The sequence below is a fragment of the Rhea pennata genome, chromosome 1 (assembly GCF_028389875.1).
Source record: "Rhea pennata isolate bPtePen1 chromosome 1, bPtePen1.pri, whole genome shotgun sequence".
Classification (NCBI taxonomy): domain Eukaryota; kingdom Metazoa; phylum Chordata; class Aves; order Rheiformes; family Rheidae; genus Rhea; species Rhea pennata.
The window spans coordinates 137,820,600-137,838,671 of record NC_084663.1 but is presented as its reverse complement, the minus strand read 5'-3'; the positions used below and the strand labels follow the sequence as shown (position 1 = coordinate 137,838,671).

The following is an 18,072-nucleotide window of genomic DNA, read 5'->3' as shown; positions in this document are numbered from 1 at the left end:
AGCTCAATGATAATAAAACAGAAAACACTGTTTTAAAATCAATGCATTCGCCTAATTTCTGTAGCCACATTAGGGCAGCAGAAAAAAAATCTGATTGATAAAATACATAACTAAATACTTAGATTTTAGCTCATATGTACAATTAGATGTTCTGAAACTACCTTGTAATATTATCAATTCTCACAGTTACCTTAAGCATTTTTATGAGCTGTAAAGACAAGAATGATGAAAGACTTCAGAATCATATCTTTAAAGGCATGAAGTCGTTAAGTGCTGAGAATCTAAAAGTCTCAGAACATGGCCTAAATGCAGGAATTCACCCCTTCATTTTGGCTTTTACTGGGGTGAGCTGGGTGGTTCCCTGTACAGAGAGTTGAACACTTGCTCTCTGGGTAAGACATGCGTGACAGCTCTGTGATTGCTTGTAACTCTGTGCAGACACGTATTAATGAGCCTCCTCTAATATGGAATTTTGAATCTGAGAAACCTTTACTGAAAACCAATCATTTCTTAATGCAATGAGAACAGGACAAGTCTTTGCAGTGGCAGCATCAAGCCTTCCCAGTTTCTTAACTCTGCTCAATGCTTTGAAAGCATGACCTTCTTTAGTCAGATGGTACTTCTGCAGAGAGGTCACCTCAGAAAACACTTTTAGCAAGACAAATGTACCGCAGCCTTAGCTTCATAAATAATATGTAAATTCTGCATTTGCCTAAAAATTCTGTACTCTGTGAACAAAATTACATTAAAATAGATGAAACAGCCAGCAGAAGCAGAAAAGAGGAACTCTGTTCCAGTGAGGGAGTGGTCTTCAAGGCAGCTCTTAAGTAAATATTTTTATCAAACTTTTCTTGAAAATCTCCTGTGAGGTTTCTCAAAAAAAACCATGGGAGCAAAGATTCAGCACAGGAAGGAGGAGGGAGCGTGCACAGCTCTCAAATGTTTTTACAGATTCTCCGGTTGCTAAAACCTATTGTTGTTTTTTTAAGGCTATGACTGCTCCCACATTCCTCTCTCAGAATCTATTAAAGCTGTGTTGCTGGCAAGTCTTCCTACATTACTTTTAAATGACATTTAGTCCTTTTGCTCTTCATAGTCATGAGCAGGGCTTCAAAGTAAAGGGGAACTGCCTTCAGAGATTGCAGAAACACTGAAGAAAAAAAAAGGTTTAATATCTGCACTCTGTCTCAAAATTAATTCCAAAATCCAAAGAAATTTTATCATTGATTTGCTGTTTCCACCAAGTATTTAATAATGAACAACACTGAACTTTCCAAGTTCTGCAGAAGACTTCTCCTTGATATCTACAAGGATTGTTTGTTTTAATGCAGATCCAGATCACAGAACCACAGAATAGTTGGGGTTGGAAGGGACCTCTGGAGATAATCTGGTCCAACCCCACAGGCTAATATAGAAGCATTGTTCATTTCTGATCTAGCACTAAGCAAGGCAATACTTTCTCCGTTTATTTCACGTACTATACTTTGAGAAAGAGGGCTGACTGGATCTCTGCCTGCATCATTTGCTACACCAGAGAGTGTAATACTGTAATTCAGTGTGCAGTTATGTCACCCTTGACGGTCTCTTTCTGCTTCGCAAGCAACGAATGGAACGTCAACTCAATGGTACGCATACGGGATTTACAGAGTGACAATTACAAAGGAGAGAGGGGAGATTTAGTTGGTCTGCACACTGAACAGTCTGATAAGCATTAATTTTACCAGACCGCTCAAGAATTCCTTCTCTGACCTACAAGACAGAGCCAAGGGGCTCGGGCAGGAGCCCTGGCCCTGACAACTGTCTTTCAACAGGGATGCCTTCAGTGCAAGGACCCACCACAGCCACCCATCTCCCTCTCCATGAGAGCCCGCTCCCACTGTGCGAGCCACTGCTTCAAGTGCACAAGCTCAGCAGATCCTGAGGCCAAGGAGCAGGAGAAAAGCCAAACTGATGTGGGCAGAGGAGTGTAGGAGGGTAGAGGAAAGAATCGCTCATCTTGGTCTCGCAGTTAACACACAAGATTTCACAGCTCTCTGCAATTACTACTTTCAGAAGTTTATCCTGCTTGTGTAAATAGCAAAGAGAAAGATCAGTATGAAAACCCACCCTCAAGAGACCTGAAATACTACTTGGTGTGCCCCGGAGTGATGTGCTGGAATTGGCAGCCACTCTGGGCTAAAGAGCTGCGTTACTTTGCCAAACTCCTCCAATCTCTTTATTTAATCTGTACATAGGAATGAGGTAGAGATAGCAACTCTGCTTTGACTGTTAATACTTCATGTAAAAATAAACTCCAAATAATTTTAGACAGGAGGCAAATCTGCCACTCAGCAAAACATTTAAGTACATGCTTAAGTGAAGAAGTTTTGCTATCTATTGTGTGCAAGTATTTTGTTGAACTGTAGATGTAGACTGGGTTTTGTATGGCCTAACTAGCTATTTAGCAACTCATTCCACCCATCCTAGGAGGAATGCTTTGACCTAAAGAGGTGCTATCTCTTTCTACTGACTTTAGTGAGGTACCAGACAATTGCCTTATATGTTTAACTTGTAAATGAGAAAGCTCATGCTTGAAAAATCTTACCCATAATGGCTTACCAGTAACCAGTAAGACAAATTTGTCACTGCAATATTCATTACATAAACTCAAAGATTCCCTGCATCACCCAGACCAAGTTCTATGTTAGTTCAGGGTAATATTATTTTTATAATACGCATGCAAACAAAATTTGTCTATCTTCTCTTCTTCTTCTATCTTCTTCTATCTTCTGTCTTCTTCTCTTATAGCTACCCCCATCCACCACATACTGCTTTTTTCAACTTCACCTATGAAGCAGAATATTTTAATCTTTTTGACATACTTTACTGTACCTATTTCTAGGTAGAGACTGGTTCATTATTGTGTTACATCAGTTTTAGCCAGTCCTCAGTGATGTAAAACCGAAGCACTACAAAATGAATCTGACCACTGGAACTTCAGACAGAGAGTATTCATTACAAAGTTAATTCAGTAGACAAAACTGGATCAACTGTAAAAAACACTTCAAATGCCAGCACAATTTTATCAGTCTAGAATTGTTTAGAACATGGAGGTTCATGCAGTGGGAATCTTCCTAAAAATGGGAGACATTAATGCATTTCCATTCTGGCAGCTCCATAGTCATAAAAGCCTGTGATGCTCTTTAAATGAAGGAAAAAAACAGAAGTCTGCTCCAGTTTTAGAGAGTATTTTTTGCCTGCGCCTAATCAGAAAGTTCAAAAGCGCACTGAATACTTGGAAAAGCAGATCTACGTAAAAGAAAATTTGATCATCACATTAGCAAAAGAGAAGCACAGATTTTGGAAACTATGATACCTGTTTTTTTCCTCCTTTTTTTAGCAAGTATAAAAATATTTCCCATTCCTTTAAAACCAGATGGCTTTAAGTTTTAACCTTGTGGACTGCAGCATAGAGATAGGAGAGCTGAGGTTGTGGACTTACATAATTGGGAACATATACATATAGAACAGGTAACAATTTCTGATTCTCAAGAAATTGCAATGGTTTTAAAATTTAGTTTCAGCCCACAACAGGCCCACATCAAAAATTTCAAAATGTGTTAAAACAGGAGATTCTAGGCTGGTGACAAAGATGGTAAAAAGATGTTCACCAGGATGTCTCAGTCTAACAATAACTTTAGTTTCACTTGGAAAATTCAGGACTTCACAACATTTTTTAATTTTAGGCCAGCATCTCCATGTACAGAAGGGACCTCCTAGGGCTTCCAGATTAATGGCTTATCTGAAAGACATCTTGTAAACCCTGTGGCATAATGATCTGCCTTTGATCTACTACAAATTCATCAAGCTTTGTGTGTTTTGCCCCAATCAATCAGCTTTTTTTTATGGAATTGTTTTACCCAAATTGTTCTGTCTCTATTCTGGTGCATGCATACTGGTGCAAGCATGCTGGTGCAATGGTGCAATGTACTACAGCATGCAAAGCCTGATGAAAACACCATACAAAATGAGGCTATTAAAGATATTAGAACTAAATTACAATGTAACAGTAGACTCAACACAAGGCTTGGCTTTTCCATCTCTTCTTAGAAAAGGAAACATGCTACGCTGACATATCTAACCCTGTTTTCTTCTCTTTTGAAGGTATTAACATCTTTGGAATGCTACCGGTTTAATAAGACCCCAATATCACATTTCAGTTTTATTCTGTTTTTCTCCATATGCACAATCTTCATAATCCCAATCACTGCCAGGCTGACATAGATATTGATAGCCTATGACTATGTATACAGAGGCATATTACTCATGCACTAGAGATTACATTTGTTACAAGAACAGCTAAATGCCAAGCATTTACAAGCGCTGCGTCAAGGCGCTTGGAACAGAATGAGCCGAGTGCCGTCGTGGGTACAGAAGCTATGAGACAGTAATAAATACTCTTCATTGTTTGCCCCACAGGTGAAAGTCAAACACAAGGGATGACAATATATGCAGCAATACTCTGCATGGGCAGATATGTCACTGTACTTTGGCATAGAGATAGTTTTTCTGTAAATATCCCACATGATTAAGTAGGTTAGATGTTTCTTCCTTAATGTTTGTGTTATAATAAACATGGGATTATAATAGAAGGAATAGAAGAATATACTCTCCATTTGGGGAGGTATGATACTTTAGCACTGCTGTATGTGCTAACTGTACCATGTGGAGCAAGGACAGGATTAGAGAGAGGAAGAGGAGACTACTTAAGGCTAGAGAAGATAGGAGCTAACCCTCTATGTTTTCATCCCAGCCAAATAAAGAAAGGAGTAACAGGCTTTATTTCAAACTTTTAAAATTGTGCTGTTCTTACACGGTTTGAAAACCTGCAGACAAACAAATTACCAGAAAGACAAGCATTGGTCCAAGCACTTTTATTATATCATCTGGACAGCAGAAGAGGGGCCATTCCTGAGAGCCTCTGGGTGCCACCACAATATATGTGCTAAAAAGAAAGTGAGAACTTAATAAAATGGATTGTCTTTCTCCTTCTCTTTGGTATCTATCCTATGGCTATGATTCAATGGGAGGCTGACTACAACATCAACCAATGTTACCAGTATTCCAGCAGCATCCACAAATCCAGTCTACCACCTCCCCAGCAGAGACCTTTTGTGTCACTCCAGGACCCACCAATGCAAATTCCCTCACTGTATCCAATTTTACCAGTAGTACAGTACCAACCAAACCTGCAAATGCCAGCTCAGGACCCTGCACGAACACCAGCTGGGGAACAACCAACGAAGCACAGCTTCAGCATCCTGGAAATCCCAGCCGACCAGTGCAGCCCCAGCAGCCAGGGTACCCAATGCATCGGTGCAGTGCCAGCAGCTGGGCAATCCGACCAGCCCACGTATCCTATGCAAACGCCCCACTCTGCTGCTGGACTTGACTCTGGATCCGTGGCAATCAAGCGACAATCACACTCCTGTCATGGGTTTGTATCAGTGGAGTTTCTGTCGGATTGGAGCAAGAGGTCAAATTTCAAACAAATTTGTAATTAAAACAGGCAGCGGATTGTCAGATCAGATCTGTTTCAGATCTAGCCCATCAACACAGCCATGAATCTGTCCTGCCAAAGCTTCCTGAAGTCAAGTGGAATTTTAGAGGAAGAACTACATATTAACAAACTGTGCAATGCTGTACAAAGGGAAGACCATACTTTCCAGGACCTTGCATCCGGCAGGAAAATATAAATATATTAACAGCTTGGCCTTTGCAACAGATAGAGTTAATAACATGCTGTTCTTGTATGTTTAAAAGAAATGAAGCATATAATACAGTACGTGCTTACCTACTATGTCTTTCAGAGGGCTGGAAGATTTTAACAGCTTCTTTTAACACTACAACAAGCTTCCAGTATTTTTAGCTCACTGCTTTTCTCCCCATTGTATACTTACAGCTCATTAATGCTTTTATTTGGGAAATAAAAGCTAATCTCATTCTTTCTGTATCTTAGAAATCACTTCTTATTATCCATGGAAAAGAGACAAAACACAAACCCCATCACCACTGCACAAGAGCTTTTTGTAAGGCTGGTTTTAATTTCATTCTTTTCCTTTTCTTTCAGGATTAAAGAGACCAGGAAATCAGAAAAAAAGCAGAAGTATTTTAGGCATTTTCGCTTGCTTTCAAAAATCCATCATTCTCCTTTTGTCAGCAGCGGATGCACCCATTAACCCTACTTCTTAGTGAATTTGCTAGCTGAAAAAACAAAAATATATAACTAGCAGAGAATAAAGATAACTAAAAATATCAATTCATTTTGAGGTCTTCTGTTGAGCATGGAATTTAAAAGATAAGCTTGAGGTATTACACCTTGTACTGAAAACAGCATAGTCACTGAGCAGAATAAACATGTTAGGCAAAAAAACTGTCACTCCGTGGTTTGAAAATAAAAGTTGTATCAACTTAGAAATATCATTTCATAATTTTAATCTTGAAACAAGTGGTTAAATAGAGTCATACCTCATAGAACTTAGTGAGAAGGTGACACTGTTACAAAGCACACTGTATTTCTAATAAAAACTACACAGAGCATTAAATCGCTAGAGTGTTTCTAGTTTTGTTTTTTACAAATGACCTGGGAACATAAGGCCATGTCTTACTCATTCCCTTAGCAATAATGTAAAAATAACAGTCCATTTTTGGATGGACAATTAAGAATTCTATCAAGTATGTTTTATTAAAATCACTGCCTTCACTGACTCTGTGTCATAGAAGAGTCTAAAACATTAATGTAAAAAGACACAATCACAAGAGGAGTCATTATTTTTCCAGAAACTTTATCATGCTTAAATACTGCTATCTTGTAATTTTACTACAAGTTTAATTGGTTTTCATGCTTATTATACCAGAATATGATACGAGAATTTCAACTTTCACTAAAAAATAGATCGAGTCTTACCCTCTAAATACGATCTTAGTCTACTTCCAAAGCCCAGCAATCAGACTGCAAATAAAAAGGACTTCAAATTAGGATTGCTTTTAATAATAATCTTGTGGGCTTAAGGCTCATATCTGTAATCTTCCAATGCTTGCAGCTACAATACTCTTTAAATGAAATTTAACAGGCTTATATTGTAAAAATGATCTCTATTAAACACCATGCCAGATCACAGCCTGTACCAACATCCTCAGCAGACATACACAGGGGAAAGGTAGCAGATTATCTGCTGCCAACATGCAGAGCATTGTTGCTGAGCTGGCATGTTGGAGAAGTTTTACGAGACTTACCAGAATTTACACCTTTCCAAAGAACCAGGAAAAGAATGAAAGAGGCTTCAGTTCTTTAGATAAGAAACTCTCCCTGGACAGCCACTGAGAAGCCGTAACACCCTGTCTTTTATTCCACCCTCAAGGCGAAAGCTGTCACTGAGCTCCACCACAGAAAAGCCAGGGAGTTACCAAAGGCAAAGCAGCAGCTCAGCAGTGGTGGGTGAGCGCTGCCCCACTAGAAAACCCCAACACGGCTCCGAGCAGGCAAGTCCGAGCCCTGAGCGCAGGGCTGCACCTTGCAGAGACATTCATTTCCATTTCGGGGCAGAATCACAGGCACTGAGTCTCAGCTAGTAAATCCCCAGTGACATAACCTCTCTAAGTCACAGTTTTGCTATTTTCATCTTTTTCAGGCCTGATGGTAGACCTACTAATGCTAGCTCTTATCAGCTTAGATGGTCAAGCTAGGGTCTCCTGAAGCAAGTGGGAGCTCAATCAAACCCACCTATCTTTCCATCCAGATTTGCAAACAATTCTAAATTTTTAGAATGTATGGCCCAAAAAATCATTTTATGTTTTCTTCTTCATTTTAAGGGCCAAACAAATTTAGGAATATTAAGAATCAGCTATAAAGAGAAAATAAACTTGAGCAATCTCCAAACTAATTGCTTTCTTCTCTAATCAAAGCCAAATCCAGTCTTCACATTATGTTAATTATCATAGAATGGTAAGGTTGGAAGGGAGCTCTGGAGATCATCTAGTCCAACCCTCAGCGTAGCCCATATGGGGATTGAACCCACGACCTTGGCATTAGCAGCACCATGCTCTAACCAACTGAGCTAAACAGTCTTTTTTTCTGCATATTGAAAACTTCCTTCTGCATGAAGCCTTGCACTGGAAAAGAGTAAATGGTACTGAACATTTCAAAACAACTGCACAAGTACTGTCACTTAAAAAAATTGGGATTCATTCCTCAGGCTGGAATTATTGCGGAACCCCAGTGTGAGTCAGTTTCTTAGTGTCCCCTCTAGCCATTGGCAGTTTTTTGCTGTGTACAGCTTATCTTCAAGTCTCACAGAGGAGAAATACAGAGAAGTGGAAAGAAGTTACTGTAGAATTGAGGAACTTGTGCTTTTCTCTATCTGCAACAACACAGTGTGGGAATACCCCACTGCATAACATGACACAAATAGAGGAATTCCAGACCTCATCTTCTTAAATTCATTGTGTGTCTGCCCGGGTCCCAAAGAAGAACATACAAAAATGAATGCGTATTTGCAAAACATGGGACATGCAGCACAAAAAAAAAGCGAAAAAATATGGCAGGAATGGAGGAACTAGAATCTCCTTTCCATAAGATACTATTCGGGCTTCTTCTGCACCTTGTCCAAAGCGCTTCCATTTGGAGATGGTCAGCTAGCTTAAATTGCCTAGAACTATGTGGTCCAGTACAATGCTATGCTGAGTTACCAGCTTGAGTCTTCAAAGAATAGCCATGTCAGGACAATGCTGCAGGTGGGCCAGTGAAACCTTGGTCTTTCAAGGGAGCAGGCTGGCCCTGGGACAGCACAGTGCAACCTCCCCACCAGTGGTGGCACAGGCACACGGGTCCATCCCACAGCCCCCTCAGGGCACTGACTGGGGCTGACTTCAGGGAGACTCAGCTCAGTTGCATGAAGTGCAGGAAATTGAGAAGAGCAGCAAAGGAGAAATAAAATGAGGCAAACAGGGAAAAGATTATTAAAAATAGTAAGGGAAAAGTATGATAAAAGATCAAGAGGGAGATCAATACTCAATATTACAGACAGAACTTTGAATATTGAGAGAAAAAGTTACTAACTTCTAAGCACAAGTAGAGACAAGTTTGAATTCAAGTGGAAGATGTTCACTTTAATTTGTTCTTAAAGGCTTAATAATTTGCAAATTAAGACCAGGCTAATTGCCCACATCTGCTTCTGAGAAGCAAGGTTGGACTTTTAGAGAAATGAAAGCCAAGAACCAGCAGTAGAAAAAAGGAAGGAGGATACAAAACTAGTCCATTTGAATTTGAAAGAGGCTAGCAAAAAGCTTCAGGCAACTGTATTTGCATACCAGCCAGTGGGCCTGAAGAGCAACCTGAAATTTTGCATATCTGCGTGTTGAGGGATATCTCATTCTCTTTACCTGTTTGCTCACTAAGAGGAGATTTTCAAGGCCACAAATGGTGATTCAGAGCTACAACCAACCAGGAGGTATGCAGGCACATTAAATATTTGCAAGCATAAAAAATGTACGTGCTTGAATACACATCTTTGAAAATCTGTCCCCTAAGACAGAGATTTTGTAAGAGCACAAGTTATCAGTTAGATGCCCATATGTCACTAGCAATGATTTATAGCTGTCATTTATGATTTTGGAAATCTCCTCTTTTATGATTACACTGACAAAAAATGGGAAGTGGTAATGACAGCAAACTGAATCTCTTTCCTTCACATATAATCCATTTGCAGTATTCTACTTTCGCTTGTTCCTAAAGTCCTTACCAAGTATTTACCATGCTGAAATTCTGAAAACATGATTTCCCAGTTCACAAGCTCCCACCTGATACAGAATAATGATTCCCTGGCTTCCTAGCATATAACAAAGGAAGAAGAAAAGATGAACTCAACTTACCATCAAGGAACTCACTCACTATTCTCACATTCCTTTCTCAGATAGAAAATTTCACATCTGGATTTAAGTCCTTTTCCTTTACTTCTACCTTTACTGTACAGCCTTTCATAGAGGGACACAGCATACAGACATCACGTATTTGCAGGTAGCAGACCACTTGAGAAAGTTAAACAAATCAGCTGTATGTTGCTGAGTTCCTCCTTATTCATACACAAAGCTCCAACTTACTGATGGGGAAAGGCAACCTCTGTAAATAGGCAACCTACTTGGCACAAGACAAGACACTGCTGAAAACCAAGGCAGAGATAAGGAACGCCTGAAAAGACCTCATTTTCTTTAAAATCAGAGCCAATTGGCTTCTGCAAGAGACCATTACTGGAATAGGAAGTGTAAGAAACTGAAAGGGGCAGACTGGGGAAGAAAGAGGAGTGTGTCTGAGGGAATGTGCCGCAGAGAATCAGGGGAAGCTCCAGCAGATTGCAGAAGGCACCACGATAACAACCTGGATCCTGGAAGAAAAGAGAGGCTTTTCAAAAGATACAGACTCAAAGTAGCCTGAGACGAATGAGAAGTCCTGAAAGGCACTGTCTGACTGTATGGTAGGTGAAACTTTGAGGAAAGCAAAGGGATACTGATGCTAAGTAAAGAATAAAAGGGGAAGCAGAACTCAAAGAAAGAAGATGAAAATCAATGTGGGACTGTATGAATTTAACAGAAATTCAACTAGAAAGCAAAACTGTTATGATTTCCCCTAGGAATTAGTATCTCTATGTCCCTTGATACAAGTTCACATACAAAGACTATTTATTATCGTTGCTTAAAAATTCCAGCAAAGTACAAATATTCTCAAGTCTAAAGCCTCCATGGGAAATTTATCTTTATAACAGCTAAAATCAACCAAATCAGTATGTTTCCAATATCATAATATGATGAAAAAGAACAGCATGAAGTGACTCAGGTATTTTTTTCCAGAGCTTTTTACTCTATCATCAAAGCAATGTAAAATGACATTCTCTGAAAAACAACTCAGGAATTTTGTTCAGCTTCACATGGATTCCCAGCAATTCAAAGCTGTTTGTGGAATGCAGTCACCCCAGGAAGCCTTCCTTTGTTTACAGGATGGGAATGAAGTGATCCTATCACATACTAGTTGTCTGTAGATAATGTTACCTGCAACAAGATCAATCAGAAAATGATCTACTGAACAAAGTATCGTGACATTAACTTAATTGAATCTAGATGTTATCATATGTTAAAAAGTGGGAAATTTCGAAGGTGCTGAAAATCCATGACCTAAAATCTTCTTAGAGCCTTGCGAAATGATTAGCTCTTTGATTAATAGAGAGACAGAAGTAATTTTGAAGGCTGCTTAACAGCCATTCAGTCCTTCAGAGCCGAAAAAGTGATCAGCCCAGAGTCAGCTATAGGAAACACTATGAACCTAAACTAACATAGGCATTTGAAATAGGCAACTAATAGACCACAACTGCAAGGTCAGTTACCTCCATGATTATTCCACCGGCCCAGCACCAAAACCTTTGCTTTGTCAGAAGTCAATGATGGTCCACATATGTTCAGGATCTCTCTGAGCAAAACCACTCAGAAGGTCAGGGCCATCAAGATTTCTACGTACAGACTTTTAATTCACATGACTCAGTCTTTTAGTTTCATATCTGTGCAATTTTAGGTCCAAGTGAGCTTCTCCTTAAACTAATGGATATGTACATACCACAATAAAAAAGTATGCCTGCTGTTATCAGATGACATTTTCTCTCACATCTAACTATGTAAAACATGAACGCAGACAAAATTAAGTATGGCACCAGGGAAAAACAATTTTAACGGTGAATACTAAAGGGAGTGGGCAGAAGCAATCAGGAGTATGGAAAGCAAGGAACGGGAAGCAACACCTCTAAATGGAATTCCTCCAACTTTAATGAATGTCAAAGGGATTTGGATCAAGTTCCCCTTGATTATATTGTGCAGATTCCAGATAAAGTCCTTAGTCCTCTAGCCTAGGATGAACCCCACTACTTAAAGGCCTGTCTTCCTTTATTCTGTTCCATGAATGCTCAGGCAAGATAAAACAGATGGCACTTAAGCACTCAGACAATAAAATGAGAGATGGGTTTTTTTAGAGAACAAATGAGGAAGAAGGAAAAGTCAGTCCATGAACAGAGGGAGAAGGGTAAATTAATATCTTCATTCTTCCCTAATGCAGGGCACTAAAACTCCCATGTGATTAGCAAATTTTTCCTCTTCTGAACTGTAATAGATACATTCCATAGCTCATTGAGCTCTCTCTGTCACTAAAATATGGATAAATTATCTCAGCAATGCTTCTGGCTTGGTGTAATAGGCTAATCTATAATGATAACAGAAATGTATGTATCACTGTCATCTTCCAAGTACTGTGCAAATACCGAGGAACTGATCGATGACCACAGCACCGAAGGAGTGCTAGTGTAGGATTAATATGTTCATAGGTATGTGGGCAGCTAATGTTTACAATCAGCCTTTAATTTATGTGCTTGATTTCACCTTCCAAGAAAGGTTGATCCCTTAAGGCAGGTCATCTGTCTGCCTGAAAAGGAAGGGTGAGATTCAGGAAATAGCAGTTGACTCTGTGCCAGACCCTGCCTAACAGTGGAAAAAGCCACTTCAAAAAAGCTTAGAATGTTCCCAGAACCTCTCCGCTTTTAAATCCAAGCAAAAAGAAAGAGAAAACTTACAGCCTACTCAGGATACAGCATGAGGTGACTGACATTTCAAGGAAAAGTTCTTTCATACTAAACGGGAACAGTAAACCCAGGGACATAAAAGAGGTCTGAGGTACTTCTGTGATGGTGACATTTAAAATTTGTTTTCTACTAGAGTCTGTGGCAAGTGCCTAAAGGAACAGTGTTAGAAGAATTGTGCCCAAACACTCCCCTGCCAAGCAGACCTGCTGTCTTGCATGGTCAGTGCAGCAGAGCCAAGGAAATCTGTTACCCATGCTACCACTTCAATAATCAAGCCAGACTTGTTATCACTTTGCAGATCGGATAATCTCACCATCAGACTCTGAAAGGTAGCAGATACAGGGATTTCAGCACTGTCCCTATGGGTAAACAGCTCCTATTATTACACCCATGAGCACATCTGTAGCATGAAGTGGATGATAGTGAAGAGATCCCTAGCTTACTGAAGTCTTAAATCTGTAAGGCCACAGGAAGAGGAAAGAAGAAAATAAGCTGTTCCTCTAAAAGGCTATTTTAAAAAAATATATAATGAACAAGATATATGTACCTTTTATTTACAAAGTTGAAATGTTACCTACATATGCACATCAAAAAACAATTATAAGGAGTCCCCTCCCACAAAAAAAATGTCTACAGGCTCAAGAAACAGCAGCAGATGCCTTCAAAATCTTCCTTGTCCTGGGAAAAGAAGACAATTCTTAGATCATTGTATCTCCCAGCTTTCCTTCATCCAGACCAGGATGCCAACTGATGGTTAAGGGAACTTACGTTCTCAACAGTGCAACCGTTCTGCTCCAGAAAGAGGGCAGCCTTGAATTAAGTTTGACTCTCACTTATGAGAGAAATTTCACTGCAAATGACAAAGGCTTTTCCATAGCTGTTAATGCTTCCGCAGGCGGGCTGTGATAAAGGGAAGCCTTGACAGCATGGAGGCCCTCAAAGCTAAGAGTTGCTATACTCTGTTACAGTCTGTTATTACCCAATTCAATTACATGAGTTCACAGTAGTGTGATGAAGAAATAACAAGCATTTCTGAAACATTAGTACTTTGAAAATGCTTTAGAATATGGCTTTGCTAATACAGATGCTCCACAGACAATAGATGAAAAAAATGTGATTTTATCCTAATTTGTGTCAGGAGGTTTGTACTTTCAAACATAGATGGCAGAAGTTAGACTTGTTTATCAGGGAGCTTTAGAAGCACAGCTGTTGATGAACCTCTCCTTCCTATTTTGGTCTATCTGGTTTTGTTAACAGAATTTGCAGCAAACAAGTATAAACACAAGCCTTTTCTAACAGAGATTTTTTTTTTACTAGGCAGCATGTATGCTAAGTAGTGAGAGTTAAGGAAATATTTTCACTCTGATTTTGTGCGTGCAAAATCTAGAGAACTGTCATCTTGTACCTGCTGCTGTGGTGAGAGAGGAAAACCCACTGCTTAGCCTTGACACAGGAGAAACAAGAAAAGTAAGGCAAGATAAGAGTCCTGTCAGGCCCACAGCTGTGCATAAGCACCGCTCTCTAAAGAAGTAATACCCTCTACACAGGTGCTCTTGTCACATAAATACTAAAGACACCTCCTTGTAACCCTATGCGCAACTAGCAATATTCTTGGCAATGTAGCCCACATAAATGCTTAGAAACAAAGCCTCACTTAAAACCTTCTGAATGCATGTGGATTAAGAAATATTGCAGCCTTTTGAGTTGCAAGACTGGACTTGCATTTAATACATGTGGGTGTCATATACCCCAAAGATCTTGTTACTTTGAGGAGCTCAGCGCCTTTCTCAGAAGGATGCTAAACCTTTGGGCTTTTTTTGGCATTCCCATATCACCAAAAGTGATCACAGACAGATGTTCAGCAACGGAGAGAACACTCCACAATTCTCCATATACTGTACCAAGTCCTGCCTAAAAGCAAGGACTTTCTTCTACTTGGCCAAATAGAGCTGGAGCTTTCAAAAGTTAGACTCTCAGGCTCTGATCAGAGCCGATTCAACACAGTTGAAAACATCTTTTAGCAGAGCATCAATTACTTGATAACAAGAGCCAACATATCTTAGTCATTCCTTATCTCCAGTGAACCCGCACTACACAATGAGTAAGGCCAGCTTACTCATTGACTTGCCAGCTTTCACACAGCCCCTAAGTGCCTCCTCCAGCTGGCCCCAGTGATGCAGCGCCAGACTCCGCAGCCCACGCTGAATTCCCACGTACCAGGCGCTGCCTGCGCAGCTCCGGCGGGAGCCCCAGTGCACCAGGGAGGCTGCAGGGCAACCTGGCGCTTGGCGAGCTGGAGTTTCCTTGCAGCGCACCACACATGCAAGCCATCTTCCCAGAAGGCTATTTCTCCTAGCTGGAGCTTCATAACGTGACCTCTCTGCTTATCCACGAGATAAGACGCATGCCGCGTGAAGCCTCGCTCATTAGGTAAGGAACCTGGCTAAAAAAAAAGAGGTTGTACTTACCGATGTCGGCTGGGGAGAAGCCATCTGCATGGTTTGCAGACCACCCCCTCGGCATCTCTGCAAACCTTCCCAGCCTGTCAGCATTTTCACTGACACCTTGAGTAGCCTCCCCAATCACTCGTCCCAACTCCCTCCCTTTTCTGCACGCTGAGGGTTTAGTATCTCTCTTTGATGTTAGGCTCAGCCTTGAAAAGGGCAGCCTGTGCGGAGCCAGCTAGGATACTTCTCTCCCAGTTGATGGACCAGATGCAGTTATGTTCAGGCCTTTGGAGCCTGCAAACACTATCACATTAAATTCGTTGGGTTTTTATGTTTTTTTGTTTTTTAAACCCAACCTTTTAACCCTTTGATCTAAGTCTGTGAATTTAGGGAGGCATTAGCACACAACTACAGCAAGGAAAACTAATCACGTTTATGTAAGTATCTCTCCAGATGAATCATATCAACATGTTAGCTGTGAGTAAAATCAGTCCAAACTAAGCTGAACCTTACTTCCACTTTGTAACAGGCAGCAGTACCCCAAAGTGACCTCATTCACCTACTTACAGAAAGTGCTAGCATATGCTTCAAAACAGTGAAGAAAAAAAGCCATCCTACCATTATTAAGATGTTGGCCTCAATCCAACTTCCCTTTCAAAGAAGCAGAATTTTGCCTCTTAAAATTAATGTTTATGGAGAAATCTGCATATGGAGACTCCTATTGTAACAGCTGTGCAACTGTTTTTACTGCAGAATTGTAGGGACACATTCTTTGGAAGAGCAATAATCTGCTTTTCCAAATTTCCCAAATGACAGTTTTATCTGTCTTTAATAACAGGGAACAGAGGATTGATGCTTTTGACAATAAAATACTAGCATCAATCACATAAACTGAGTCTCAGTTCATTACCTTCAGTTTGTAATGCCATTAATACGAAGGCAGCAAAAGCTTCATTTCAGTGCTACTTTGAAAACAGTTCACAGTATATCTAATATCTAGCTGTTTCACAGGAATTCACTTTCAAAACAACTGTGAATAATTTCCTACTATATTTGATCTGGAAAAAAAAAGAGAATAGTACTTTTCCTTTATATTTCCTGAAACAAAATGCATGTATAATATCTATGACCAAAATGCTTTTAACTAACCCTAGCCTAAGTCACTAAATTAACCAGGATAAGACCAGTCAGAATATCCTCACGTACTTTTGTCTCAAGCTTCCTCAGTTATTTACTGATGCCAGCGATGACTGATTAGTTTGATGAACTACAAGCAACCTTTCCTTGCTGTCAAATCATACCAACAGTTCTTCAGGTCAGAAGCTCCAGCACATCCAGAGATCCAAAGGAAGTCCAATGTGGCTGGCTAAATGAGACACTAAAATACTCCAATCACTTAGTAATCTCAGTATTTACTTGTTCAGATCATTTACAAGTTTGCACTGCATGCTTACAGCTTCCTTCAGTGTTAGTACACTCAAACTGAATGCCCAGGAATCTGAAGCCTCCCAAGTCAAAGCAGTATCACCCACAGTATTAAAGTAACAGGAGGCTTATCTGAAACATAGGTAAATGCAGCTGAGGGGAGATTCCCTGCCTTCAAAGTTATGGGAGGTATGCATACTGGGTATTTAATCACCATTACATTATCTCAACAGATTTTTGCGTTTTTCAAAATAGTAGAAGTATAAAAATGTTAGGATAAAAAGGAGGTACCTTTATGTGTATATGTGTACATATATGTATGTATACACACACACACGCACACACACACACTCTATGCATCATTTATTTCTGTTATATGTAGTTCTTCATATCACAAGTACCCTTATCTGTTACCTAGGGAATCAAGCACCTGCCTTTCACCTACAAGCCAAGAATTTACTGGGGTTGAAAGATTCCCATTTTGTGTGACTTAAGAGCAGAAGCAATATACAGTGAACAACTACAACAAGTTCTGCTAGTTTTCATCTAATAACACACTATTTGGCAATCTTGTGATGCTGGTTGAAGAGCATTTAGGTAAGGGATGAGAATCAGACTACATGAAGTCTAGGCAGAACTGCAGAAAAAGAACTCTAGCTAGCTGAATCAATGAATTTGACATGAAAATGAGAGGTGGGCAGCAGTTGGAATAGCACACAGGATCAAGAGTGCACACAGGATCAAGAGTGCAACACATTTTTTAAGATGAGAGAGATGAAAGTATATTTTTATTACTACAGGAAAGATGGTGAGATGTAACCCAGATGCAATACAGATGGAGTCTGAAAGAGTGAGCATAAAAGAGATCTGGAGATGGAGTTGTGTCACTGGGGCAAGCAACTGAATGAATGAGTTAGAGAAAGGAAAAAGATGAGAAGCCTTAATGACTAGGAAGAGGGTACAGATGGAGAAGATTGTAGGTAAAAAGGAAAAACAGAAGTTCATCTTATCTATTCCAAATGTTCTCAATTTCTCTTGGAATGAATACTGGGCCCTAACATGAGAATATCTAATCAGAGCGCTTTCTTCTAACCTTCCCTTTACTAAAAATACATTCATTGTCTCTGTTCTGGGCATCTGAGAATTTTTTTCACTTCTTCCTCCTCAAAAATCACATGAATCCACAAAATGGCTTACTGAATGGCAACAGGAAGGTATCTAGTCATCTACAGAGTTTAAAAATGCATAAAATTGGTAGCATATGTTTACTATTTTCTCAGGCGTGCAAAAAAATGTGCATGCTTCATGCACTGCTTCTCAGCAACTCAAGAGCAGTGAATTTATTCCAGTCAAATACCTCAGTATCGTTCACTTGTAAATCAGATCTTATTTCAGTCATAATTTGTAGTAAGAACACAGTGTAAAATTATCACGCATGGTAAAGATGGATTTGGGTTTTTTGGGGGGGGGATATGTAAAATGAAAGACAGGATTCAAACCTACAAAATGGGGCCTCTGGTTGTGACTTGTCAATACTCCAAATATTCAGA

At 39.8% G+C, this 18,072-nt stretch overlaps 1 protein-coding gene and 1 non-coding gene across 4 annotated transcripts in view; both read right to left on the bottom strand.

Moving 5' to 3' along the window:
- Positions 1 to 18,072, bottom strand: part of ARHGAP6 (Rho GTPase activating protein 6) — a 334,401-nt gene that overhangs the window by 91,680 nt on the left and 224,649 nt on the right. The window lies entirely within an intron of this gene.
- TRNAS-GCU (transfer RNA serine (anticodon GCU)) lies at positions 8,033 to 8,107 on the bottom strand. The gene has a single exon. It is a non-coding gene; the product is annotated as a tRNA-Ser (tRNA).